Here is a 13024-nt window from a genome sequence, read left to right on the forward strand (position 1 = left end):
CGTCAGAGAGGCATTGGTGAGTGAAGGAGGTGTGCAGTCTAACAGCGAGTGATTGTCTTAGTCATTCTTCTTGTGATCGCAAGACCCTGTTGGACACTGGTGGTGTGGAATGCTACAAGTCTAGAATACAAGAACAGGGATGTGATGCTGAGGCTTTATAAGGCACTGGTGAGGCCTCACCTTGAGTATTGTGAACAATTTTGGCCTCCTCATCTAAACAATGTTCTGCATTGGAGAGGTTTCAGAGGAGGTTCAGAAGGATGATTCTAGGAATGAAAGGGCTATCATACAAGGAACACTTAATAGCCCTAGGTCTGTACTCACTGGAATTTAGAAGGATGAGACGGATTTCATTGAAACCTTTCAAATGTTGAAAAGCCTAGACAGGGTAGATGTGGAATGGATGTTTCCCATGGTGGGGCATTCAAAGACAAGAGGACTCAGCCTCAGGATAAAGGGGCATCCATTTAAAACAGAGATGTGAAGAAATTTCTTTAGCCAAAGGGCGGTGAATTTGTGGAAATTATTACCACAGGCAGCTGTAGAGACCAGGTCATTGTGTGTATTTAATGCAGAGCTTCATAGCTTCTTCACGGCATCAAAGGTTACAGGGAGAAGGCTAGGGAGGGGGGCTGAGGAGGGAAAAAAGGGATCAGTCATGATTGAATGGTGGAGCAGACTCGATGGGCCAAATGACCTTATTCTCCTCCTATGTCTCACGGTCTATGTCCAATACATTGGTTTATTGGAGAACAGCAGGAGAGCTGCATGGTCTTGGTCTTAGTGAGGACTAGGCCAAAGCCACCGTGTCACCTGCTTGCAGCCGCCCAGAGGAAGGCATCGAAGTAGGGTGCTCCACCAGAGTGCTGGAGGCAGTGTGGCGCAGTGTCCATGCTGGAGTTGGTGCTGCTCCCCAGTGTTCACTCGACAGGAGACAAACTGTACTGTATTCACCTGTAGACAGCTGCAGCGTCCATGCTGGAGTTGGTGCTGCTCCCCAGTGTTCACTCGACAGGAGACAAACTGTACTGTATTCACCTGTAGACAGCTGCAGCATTCATGGACTCAGGGACTTGGACTATACTTTGATGTGCGACTATATTTTACTGCTGTCTTATATGTGCTGTAAGTGCCTTGTGCTGTGTATGGCTGTTGGTGCTGTGTTTTGCAACTTGGCCCCAGAGTACCGCTGTTTCGTTTGGCTGTATTCATTGGTATTCATGTATGGTTGAATGACAATTAAACTTGAAAATGAACACGGACATTTTTGGTAGCTTTACACTTTATTCTGCATTGTTACTGTTTTGCTGTATGTAGCTCAATGCAATGTGATGGTTAAATAGTATGCAAGACAAGCTTTTCACTGTACCTTGGTACATGAAACAATAATAAACCAATGCCAATACCATAACCAATACAAGCAGTGGGATAAATAAAATCCAACTAATTACTGCCTAATCAGTCCATACTGAATCATCAGCAAAGTATTAGAAGTTTTGTAATGTAGTCAACTGGTTACTTTTGGTTTCACAGGACCTCACCTTGTTAAAGCCTTAATCTAAACACGTACAAAAAACTTCCAATGGTAAATTGAGAATGCTTTCCCTGGTAAAACAGAGGTCAGTATAGATATGCAATGGAGAAATACACATCTTGTGCATAGGAAGATAACTGTGGTGGTCAACAGTCAATCGTCCCAGCCCCGGTACAATATAGTGGGAAATCCTCAGGCTTGTCAAAGCTCCAAAGATATTTAGCAGCTTCATGAGTAAACTTCTTTCATCAGAGGTAAGGGTAATTATTTACACTTACAGCTTCTAAACAAGGACATAAGTGGGAAGTGGAATTATGGGGAATGATGAGTTGGCATTGGCTCAGAGGGCCTGGTATTTTATAAGGGAGTAATATGGAAAGATGGAGATTGAATTGAGGTATATAAAATTATATCTACCCTATTATCAAATACACATTTCAATTGAAAACATGGGTCACAAATAAATTGGACTTCCAATTCAAACAATTCCCATTCCTACTAATACGGCTGTTAAAATCATAATTCTTGTTGGTTGTGAGTTGCTACTTTCCTGGTAGGCCCCTCCTGCAATTTCTATCATTGGATGTCTCTGTCATAATCCTTTTGTTTCTACTGATTATTTGCTATACATCTGCCTCTTCTTTTTCTCTATACATTTCATACTTTCATTTGACTGTTCCAGGAATTAAGATTGCTTCAGAAAAATACTCAGATCACAGAATCTGTTTACGGAAGCGTTTTCAGCCCATCTTGTCTGTGCAGTTGCTGTTGATGAAATTAAAATGAATTTCCCTATCCTAATGCTTCTTCAAAGAAATGCAGAAGACTATGAAAGTTATAAACATGAGAAAATCTGCAGATGCTGGAAATCCAAAGCACCACACACAAAATGCTGGAGGAACTCAGCAGGTCAGGCAGCATGTATGGAAAAGAGTAAATAGTCGGCGTTTTTGGGTCGAGACCCTTCATCCATAAAATTTATATTGTTTCTAAAAATATAAATATTAACCAGCAATATATTTTACCCTCCTAACAAACTCTATTGCTACACCATTGCAATGATTTAATGGTAGATTTCTAAAAACAATCTGCTGTATTGTTTGGAAATCTTGATGATTCAATATACGACTCTTCAGGGCCCTAATTACTGTACTGTCTTTAGCACACTAGGACCCTGGTTCCTGCACACCTGGGCTCATGTTCCTTCACACACTTGAAATTAACCAGGATCCATTTCAATCATTACTTTGAAATTCACCAGGGCTGTTTTCCATTTTCCTTTAGCCTCACTGGGGCCTTCTTTGGCAAGCTCCTTTGAAACACACCTGATTCTGATTTCCATGCATAATTTAAACTCACCAGGGCCCAGTTTTTTGTGCTCCCTTTAAACAAACTAGCTTCACTGAAAAAATGTTTTACATTATTGTGTAACATGTAAAACAAAACTGAATTAGAAGTGTTTTAGAGTGTTAGGGTTAAACTCTGAAAAGCTGGAAATCCAGGCATCTAGCTCAATCATTGGTCTGCAGTGTGAGCTGGACATCCAGAATGCAGGTAGGTATGTCCCAGTATGAGGCTGGGGCTGGAAACTGAACTGGGGGCTGGGTGTGTGACTGGAACATCAGGAGTCAGGAACATTTGTGGATTTAAAGCTGGAGCAGTGGTAGGTGAGTGGATCGTGCTGTCAGGAGTGGTGGTAGAGGCAGACACATTAGAGACTCTTAGGTTAGCATATGGATAAAAGAATAATGGAGAGTTATGGGGAGGGAAGGGTTAGATTGATATTACAGTAGGTTAAAAGGTCAGAAATGATTGCCTGTATTGTGCTGTACTGTTCAATTCTCCCTGTTCTACGTAAAAGGTCACTCAGTTCTCTCTGAGCATCAACATTTAATGATTGCACACCACTCAAAGGATACTCTGCTTTTCGGTCTTCCTGCCAAATCTACCATCTTTGACCCATATCGGCTTGCGTTTATCTATACTCTTAGTTAAATCCTCAGAGAACTTTGATAAACCTGCTAAGTACAATTTCTCTTTCGTACTATTATTCTGATTTTACAAACTATGCTTGAAGTGTTTTATTGTGACTTTCTTACTAAAGAATGAATCATTTTCATGGCAGTTGATGTTAGGCCGACTAGCTTGGTGATCACTGTTTCAAAGAAGGACTTCAGCCGTTGGATAAAATGTGTGGTAGTGTAAACAGAAAATACGTGAACTATATAAATTCCAGCACAGTGGGGTGGCTATCACAACACCAGAAACCCAGTTCAATCTTGGCCTCGAGTGTTTTCTCTGTGCAGGTTACCTATTCACTCTGTGACCATGTGAATTTCTTCCGGGGGTTCATTTCCTCCAACATCACAAAGACATGTGGTTTGGTAAGTTAACTGGCCACTGTAAGTCACCCTTAGTGTGAAGCTGAGTGGTAGAGTCTTGGGAAAGTTGATGAACATCAGGGGAAAATAAAAAAATGATAATAATTTTAGGTTAGTGAAAATAAGTGTTTAATGGTCATCAATCACTCAATTGGCCAAAGGGCCAGTTTCCGTGACACATCTCCTTATGAATATGATTCACCAGGTTAGACACCATTTAGAGTGCTAGAGCTATACAGCTTGGAAACAAGCCCTTCAGCACAACCTGTCCATGCCAACCAAGCTAGTTTCCAGAGTACTCCCATTCACAGAGACAGAGAGTTAACATATCATCAGGTGTGGTGTTGAGCAACACAGAAGGAAACTTTTTGGTTCACATTTCATTCTTTGCACAGTAACAATCTTCTACAGAAATCTACAGGATTCATTTGGTCTTGGTGCTCTCCTGATCACATACAGTGCTATCTCTCTGGATGTTGATAGCATATCCTTGAAGCCACAGACCTTCACAAATTTCATCTGTGCTCTACAAACAAACTTAACTAGTGATGCAGGTCTGAATTTAACTGGTACCACAAACTCAGATGTGACTGCATTAAAGATAACATCAAGAATTATCATGGTGAAATTGAGTCACCATGAGTTATACTTTAAGATGCTAGTATGAAACAGATAACTTCATTTATACAAAATATAAAAAGATATTTCCTACTTTTCTTCAAGGTTTTTCTATTCAGTTGCATATAGTTGTAACCATCTCACTGGGGATCGTATACAAACTCGGCTGATTAGCTCACTCTGCTAATGGCCACGTGACTCAGCAGTGAGAAGGCCATCTTTCATAAGCAACATATGTCTAGGGTCAGTATGATCTGGGCTTCAACCAAATGGGAACATTGGAATTCTGATTAAAGGAACCTTTATTTAAAAGTGAATGCTGTGTAAATTCTGCCCATACACGATTATCAGTCACCAAGAAATAACAGATTGTACACCAGCATAAAATTATAAAGAAAGTATATTTACCAATTTCAGCTTTATCGAACAGTTAATAAGAAAAAAAGAAATAAAAGGGCCCATTACAATTAAAACAGTCTTAGTGTACACACAATGTTGGAGCTCATGTATTGGTCGGGTGTATAGCTTTACTCATGGCTCTAAATTCTCATCACCAATTACAGGTAGAACTTCCCTCCATGGATTCCTTCGTCTCGCAAAGCACTCCTTGCAATAGGGTCTCCCCTTCAGATTGGATCCTCTCCTCTCCACGTCTCCTGCCAAAAAACCACAAACCTGACCACTGTCTGTCACAAATCTCTCTCCACCCTGCTCTCTCTAGAACCTTTTCCCGATTCCATCATCCTGATTGGCTGACACAACATTCATAATTTGAACAATATGGCTCCTTATTTTTAGCCAAAACTAAAAGAGCAGGACAAACTGCTCTTACAGAAAACTGCTAAAATGAGATACCTACAGCATAGCAGTAGAAATCTTAACCAGGGCATCACATGGTTCAAGTTCAAGTTTAATTGTCATTCAACCATACATGTATATCCAAGAATACATCCAAACGAAGCAGCGAATAAACAAACAAAGCAGGCTATATTCATATAATAAGTGGGAAAGATTCTTTGACATTGGACATCATCATAGCTTTTTCTCAGCTACCTACAAAGCACACACTGAAAATTTTCAAACTCTGAAAACCAAGGTAACATAAATGATGGAAAAGGTATGTTACTATATGTTGTGTATTTAATATTGCAGTAATATTTGAGTAATGTTGTAAATATATTGTTTAAATAAGCATTTTTGTTTGCTTAATTAATTCATTATGGGTTATATGTAACTAAGTGAATGGCATACATTATCACACCACCATGTCATATGTAGGCATCTCACTAAAAATAAAACTAAGAATGTACACGTTATTCGAGCTCCATGTTTCCTTTCAATTAGTTTTTATGTTTTGAAGTTACAAACATAACAGTAGCAACAAGGAAGTTTTAAATGAACCCAAGATGACTCCCTACCTGTTGAAGTGCAGTGAGATGTTCCGAGTTAAAAGAAGCACAGCGAGAAACAATCAAGTAAAAACCAGCACAGTATGTGTTCTTCAGAAAGGAAGAGATGTTCAAGTAATAAAAAAGCAGAAAATAGACAAATTCACAAGTTCATAAATAAAAGAGGGCAGAAATGGCTAGCTACATTGGAAAGATAGATACATTCAATTGCAAAAAAGATAACTGGGTATTTTATACTGAGCGGATTGAGCCATATTTTGAAGCAAATGATATGGACATTTTTCTGAGCGCATTAGGTGGGAAAGCACACAGTTTGCTTAATTTAACTGCTCCAACCAAACCAGCCAAAATGAGCTTTGCTGATATCGTGAAAGTAATGCAAGAGCATTTAGAACTGAAACCATTGTTGACTAAAGAATGCTTCAGGTTTCATAAGCAGAATTAAAAGGAAGGGGAATCAATTTCAGTGCACTTGTCTGAATTGAAAAGTTTGTCTGAGCATTGATGTACTGAGAAATCACTTAATTTGTTGAAGTTTACAAGAAGGCATACAAAAACAGTACCTAACTGAACCACAACTTACATTTAAAAGACCAGTTGAAAAAGCTGTGTCAATGGAAACAGAAGTGATCCAACTGAGTTGCTGTCAGGAATGAAAGTGCGCATGAACAAAATTCCAACACATGAACAGAAACTTGCCTAGCCTGTCAAATTCCGTTACCATTGTGGCAGGGGTCATATACACCAGACCAATGCAGGGTTAAAGGCGAAGCCTGCAGAAAATGCAACAAAGTAGGGCACAGACAAAGAGCATGTCAGGCAGACAAAAATAAATGTACTGCACAGAAAAGATAAAAAGTCATTGCAGTTTCAAAAAGAGCACCAATCTGCATGCTGTTAATGAAAAATATAATGATGAGAGTGACACAGGACTGAGTAGTCTTGAGGTTTACAATGTGAAAACTAACACAAGACAAGCAACATGGCTGACACTAAAAGTGAATGGCAAATTAATTAAAATAGAATTGGACACTGGCTCAGCTGTTTCAGACATTCCACAAAATGAGTTTTAATGGCATTTCAAAGATACTGAAAGGAAGTCTGCAGATATCAACTAAGAATTTATATGGGATAAAGGATGACTCTGGTGGAAATGACATTCAGAACAGTGAAATACAACAACCAACAAACTACATTGGATTTGTATGTGGTTAAAAAAAAACTGGAGGACCTGCATAGTGGGGCCATGATTGGCTGAGACAACTACAACTTGATTGGAGATCCATCCACCATTTGCATGCCACATCCCCTGCAACAGAGATAACCAAAAGTAAATTAAGAAAGGTACTGGATAATGCCACAGCAGTGTTCAGGGATGGCATTGGAAAACTCAAACATATCAAGGGTAAAATAGTGTTAAATGAAAATGCCACACATGTTTTTCAAAGCCCATATAGTTCCTTAGACCACCCATGACAAAATAACCAGTGAGCTAGGTTGCATGGAGGCTGAAGGAATTCTTTGCAAGGTTGTATGGAGCTCATGGGCAACACCAATGGTCCAAGTAGCCAAGAAGAATGGGTCTGTCAGGATCTGTGGTGATTCTAAGGTCACCATCAACCCAGTATTGAAAGTTGATCAATACTGTCTGCCCAGGATAGAGGATATCTTTGTCAACCTTTCTGGAGGAAAACACATCAGCAAAGTGGACCTAGCTGAGCCCTACCTACAGATGGAGATGGAAGAAGAGTCCAAAGTGTTTCTCACCAAAAACAAAGGACTTTACCTCTATAATAGGCTTCCATCTATGTGAACAGATGGATATTCAAATTTCAAACTTTGGTGAGATATAATTTCTATCGATCAATAAGTAAACCAATTCTGGAAAGAGAGTTTGCCACAATTACCACAACTGAAAGGGCACTCCAATGATGATGCAGGCTGATCACTGGTTTTCTGGTTTAGATTACAATGCTAGTGATACTAACCGCATAGCTGCTGACTGTCTGGTCCAAAGTTTACATTGCCATTTGCTTCTATCATTAGCTAAAGTTTCCCTTATCATAATTGAAGGCTTTTACTAACAATTTTTGCACTTTGAGCTATCAGGATTTTGGCTCGAACTACCTCCATATAGTGCACACTTGAGGATGCAGCGCTCTTTCAATCTATCCACCTGGCCAATCCACTGAAGTATTTGTTTCTGGGATGATGATTGTGTTAGAAAACCTGTCCTTCCGTAAGTTATCAAGAATATGCCATTAAGTTAAAGGTGGAAGTTTCGAGCAGCTGTATAAAGTCTGTGTTCCAATATCTTTTAGAAACTACTGCTGTTAATTGGGCCATCAGTTAATCAGGGCAGTTGCTTATTTTGGACAACTGTTAAAGAACAAAAACTAAGTTAAAAATTAGCTAGGATACCCCTTGTTTACTTGGGACACTATGCCAATTAGTTGAGACAGGAGACTTGTTGAACAGTTTCTAACTAGCGTCCATCACATGAAAGTCGTGTGGTTGTGAGATTCTATGCCGTGCTTAGAGCTAACAGTTTTTAAATAGCATCACTTGCATGTATTTGCATTCAAAAAGCAGTAAGAAAATTTAGAACTGTTTTGTTCACTGCGATTTCAAGCATTCAGGCTTGGAGATATCAGAAATGACTGGGAGTGAAACTGAAATGATTTCACTACTTCAACAAGTTAGAAACTATGAAAAATTTGAAGGTATCAACAATCCTCTTGAATATTGCAATGAAAACATTGATTTTCAGGATGCAATGGTCAAAAGCATTATTTAAGGGCAGTCTACTGTCTGCACTGATCTTGTTAACTTACGGTCAATCAAAAGAACACAGCACCATACACTCGATGAATTCCCCTGACAATAACCATTAGGAACTAATACACAGTTTTATAGTACTGTAGTAGTTTTGGTCATGTTCTAATTTGTTATTTATTTCATTTAAATACGTAATTTGTTACTCAGTTAAATGGTAGTTTGTCTTTTCTTACACCTTTATAACTTTGACTAATTGAGGCAATTAGTCCAGCAATGTTTGATAACCCTAGCCTAATCATGGGACAATTTAGAATGACCAATTAACCTACCAACTGGTACGTCTATTGACTGTGAGAGGAAACTAGAGCACCAGGAGCAAACCCATGCAGTCACGGGGAGAAAGCACCAACTCCTTACAGACAGTGGCAGGAATTGAACCTGGGTCTTCAGCACTGTAAAGTGCTGTGCTCACTGTGCCACTCTGTACTCCTGAAATAAATCATATCAAAGGCTGCAGGCATAGTCAGAGGGCATTATCAAGACATCAACTGACCTGAGTTAATAAAAAAGGGAAAGGTTCTGGAGAAAAGAGGACTACCTTACAACATTTCCCAGCCTTCAGAGGAATAATTCACAATGGAAGAGTTAAGTCTTAAATACCTGCAGAAGCTGTGCCTCATCATCTTGGGTCTGCAAGAAACCAGGTGGGCTTTAGTGAATTGCATAACCATGATAGTCTATATTTTTGGTGAGTGAGTCATAAATTTACACTTGGACCACACACTGAGTCTGAACCCCAATGAACCAACTAATTAAATTTAAAGGGGGACTTATTGTACACCCATACAGCAATATACTAAGAATTCAAACTTTTGAATATAATCCTAGTGCTGTATGCCTGTTTTGTTAATCACCAAAGTTGGCAGGTGTATTTCAATTGTGTGCAGGTTGAGTGAAAGCACTGAATAGTGGAAGGCACAGATTTAAGGTATAAAAACAATGCATGTACTTTAAATGTAATGGGGAGACTCCAGAAATATAAGGTTAAGGAAACAGAAACTAGACTTCATCACATAACATTTTGAGAATTGAAATGAGGAACTGTACTACAATTATGAACATCACACCTGAGTATAACAATTTAGGAAAACCTTTAAATTAAAGAATAAAATTATGGTAAGATACTAAATGAACAGGAACTTTTTCTTTACAATTCAAAAGCCACCTGATCTAACTGAGATATTTACAATTGTGGAAATAGGTAATAAGCTAGAGATGAATTCTTCATCATCATAGGGCCCTCATAGGGTCACAGTTTGAGGATAGAGGGGAAGCCTTTTAGGACCGAGATTAGGAAAAACTTCTTCACACAGAGAGTGGTGAATCTGTGGAATTCTCTGCCACAGGAAACTGTTGAGGCCAGTTCATTGGCTATGTTTAAGAGGGAGTTAGATATGGCCCTTGTGGCTACGGGGGTCAGGGGGTATGGAGGGAAGGCTGGGGCGGGGTTCTGAGTTGGGATGATCAGCCATGATCATAATAAATGGCAGTGCAGGCTCGAAGGGCCGAATGGCCTACTCCTGCACCTATTTTCTATGTTTCTATGTTTCTATAACAGGAAGAATTTTTAAACTTAAATTGAACTGAGTTAAAGTAAACTCAGAATAAACTTACTTAGATAAGGAGAAAAAGTACACAGTCCCAGCTAACCCTTGGATACAAAGTAAATTAAGGCATTGAAAGAAGAGATAGAAGCTCAACTGGGACAAGGCAGGCAGTAAAATTGAATTGTTCAGTGCCAATTGTAGGCAATATGGAAGCCATCAGCATAAGGGATTCCGCAGATGCTGGAAATCTTGAGCAATACACACAAAATGCTGTTACCCATGAGGCAGCTTATTGCGTCAGCTACATTGCAGTCACTGACCCATAAAACTGGATGCTCACCTGGAGATAAAAGACTATCCATTAGCACAGCTTTCCTTACTCTCAACCAGGCCCCTTGTTTTGATAGAAATCTGCAAGCCCATGCTCAGTGCCGCCTCGGTTCTCAAGGTAGGGATCTGCACATTGTCCTGCATTCAGGGTCTCATGCTTTGTCATCCATTTTTGTATCCTCAACAATCTGAACATCTTGAAGACATGGCCTGTGTCCACACTGCAGCAGGAAGAAGAGAAGGAAGGTGGTAGAAAGTAATTCTGGACACACTGAGACGATGTGCTTTTTGTACTGAGATTAACTTAACTCCTGTATTCCAGAGTACAGAAAAGTAATTTATGTTCCAGTGTCTCAGGGCTTTACAACTAAATAGAGTTGGAACTTTAAGGTGGAAGTTATTACTTAGGAGAGAGAAGACAGGGAACTATGAATTAAAAACATAAAATCATAAGACATTGAAGCAGAATTAGGCCATTGAGCCCATCGAGTCTGCTTTGCCATTCCATTATGGCTGATACATTATCCCTCTGAACACCGTTCTCCTGATTTCTCCCATAACCTTTGACATCTTTACTAATCAAGAACCTATCAACCACTGCTTTGAATATTCTATTCAAGTTTAATTGTCATTCAACCATACAAAAATACCCATGAATGCAAATGCGACACCATTACTCTGGGTCTAAGGTGCAAAACACAGTGCTGACAGTCACAAAGCGCAAATAGCAGTTAACACATACAAGATAGCAAGCACATAAAGATATCAGTAAAACACAGCCAAGTAAAAAAAATCTTACAGACCTGAGCCATGAATGCTACAGAAATCTGCAGTGGACCATAATACAGCTTGTCTACTGCCGAGCAAACACAGGGGGGCAGCACAGACTCCAGCCTGGATGCCACACCACATCGTTCCCGGTGCGGCACACCAGCTCCGACTCCTCCCTCCTGGCAGTTGTAAACAGTCAACACCCCAGCTTCAGGCCTAGTCCTCGCTATGACTGAGGCTATGCAACACCCCTGCCATCCGAACCTGCTCACCGTCAATAATATCAGTGAATCGAACTTGTGGCATTCATCATTAACATTGCCCAAAAGGGACTTGTGATATCAAGAAAAGCAACTGAGAACGTACTCGCTATTAGTCTGTATGCCTCCTTCGATGCAAGCAGCAGCACCATGCACAGATCCTTCATTTCCTCCTCCAACTGGCAACGTGCTGATGAGGTAGATATGCAGTACTTTGTTCTTAATGTCTTGCAGGATCTTGCAAACATAAAAAATACATTTAAAAAGGACAATAGCACCTTTCGTTGACCCCGTAAAAGCTGCTGCGATCAAATGCACCACCATCTTACTGGAACCGGAATACCTAATAACTTGGTCTCCACAGCCATATGTGGCAGTGAATTCTACAAATTCATCGCCCTTTAGTTCAAGAAATTCCTGCTCATCTCTATTCTAAAGGGATGTGCTTGCATTCTGAAGTTGTGGCCTTTGGTCCCAGACTCCCCACCATCAGAAACATCCTCTCCATGTCCACGCTATTAAGGCCTTTCAGTATTCGATAGGCTTTAATGAGAACCCCCCCCCCAATTCTTCTAAACTCCTGTGAGTACAGACCAGAGCCAGAGCCATCAAAGACTCCTTATACATTAACCCTTTCATTATGGGGTCATTCTCGTGAACCTCCTCTGGACGTTCTCCAATGCCAACCTAACACGAGTAGCAGTGAAAGTAATAGATCTATTATTACAACACAAAAACACAAAAAGCACTGGAGGAGCTCAGCAGGTCAGGCCGCATCAGAGGCTGCAGATGCTTTAATCTGGAGCAACACAAAAAGCACTGAAGACACAAGATGTATTATTACACAGATGTGAAAAGCACACATAAAAATAATGTAGGATTGGGTAGAGTTGGCATGGATTAATGAATGAGAAATTGTGTCTGACAAAGTTAATCAAGCTTTTTTAACGCAGCCAACTGAGCAGTTAAGAGGAAAGCCAATGAGTATGGAAAGAAATTAGACTTTGATAAGATGCCCCACAAGAGATTATTAAACAGAACTACTGCACGCAAGTGCTGAAAAATCAAAAATATACAATTTACAAATTAACACCTCAGGCTGAAGACTCTTTGTCAGCATTTTTTATTTTTATATTAGCACACATGGAATAGTAAATTATATACTGGGTATTGATTGGTGGGCAAAAACACTTTTGGGTTAGGATGTGTAAACCAGTGGGGTGGCACGGTGCCTGAACTTTATACATAGATACGTGGAGTTATACACCAGGCAACCAGGTCTTTTAGCCCTTACCAATTATCATTACATCACTTTCTTATCAACTTTCACCAGACT

This window comes from Mobula hypostoma, chromosome 4 (genome assembly GCF_963921235.1).
Source record: "Mobula hypostoma chromosome 4, sMobHyp1.1, whole genome shotgun sequence".
Classification (NCBI taxonomy): Eukaryota; Metazoa; Chordata; class Chondrichthyes; order Myliobatiformes; family Myliobatidae; genus Mobula; species Mobula hypostoma.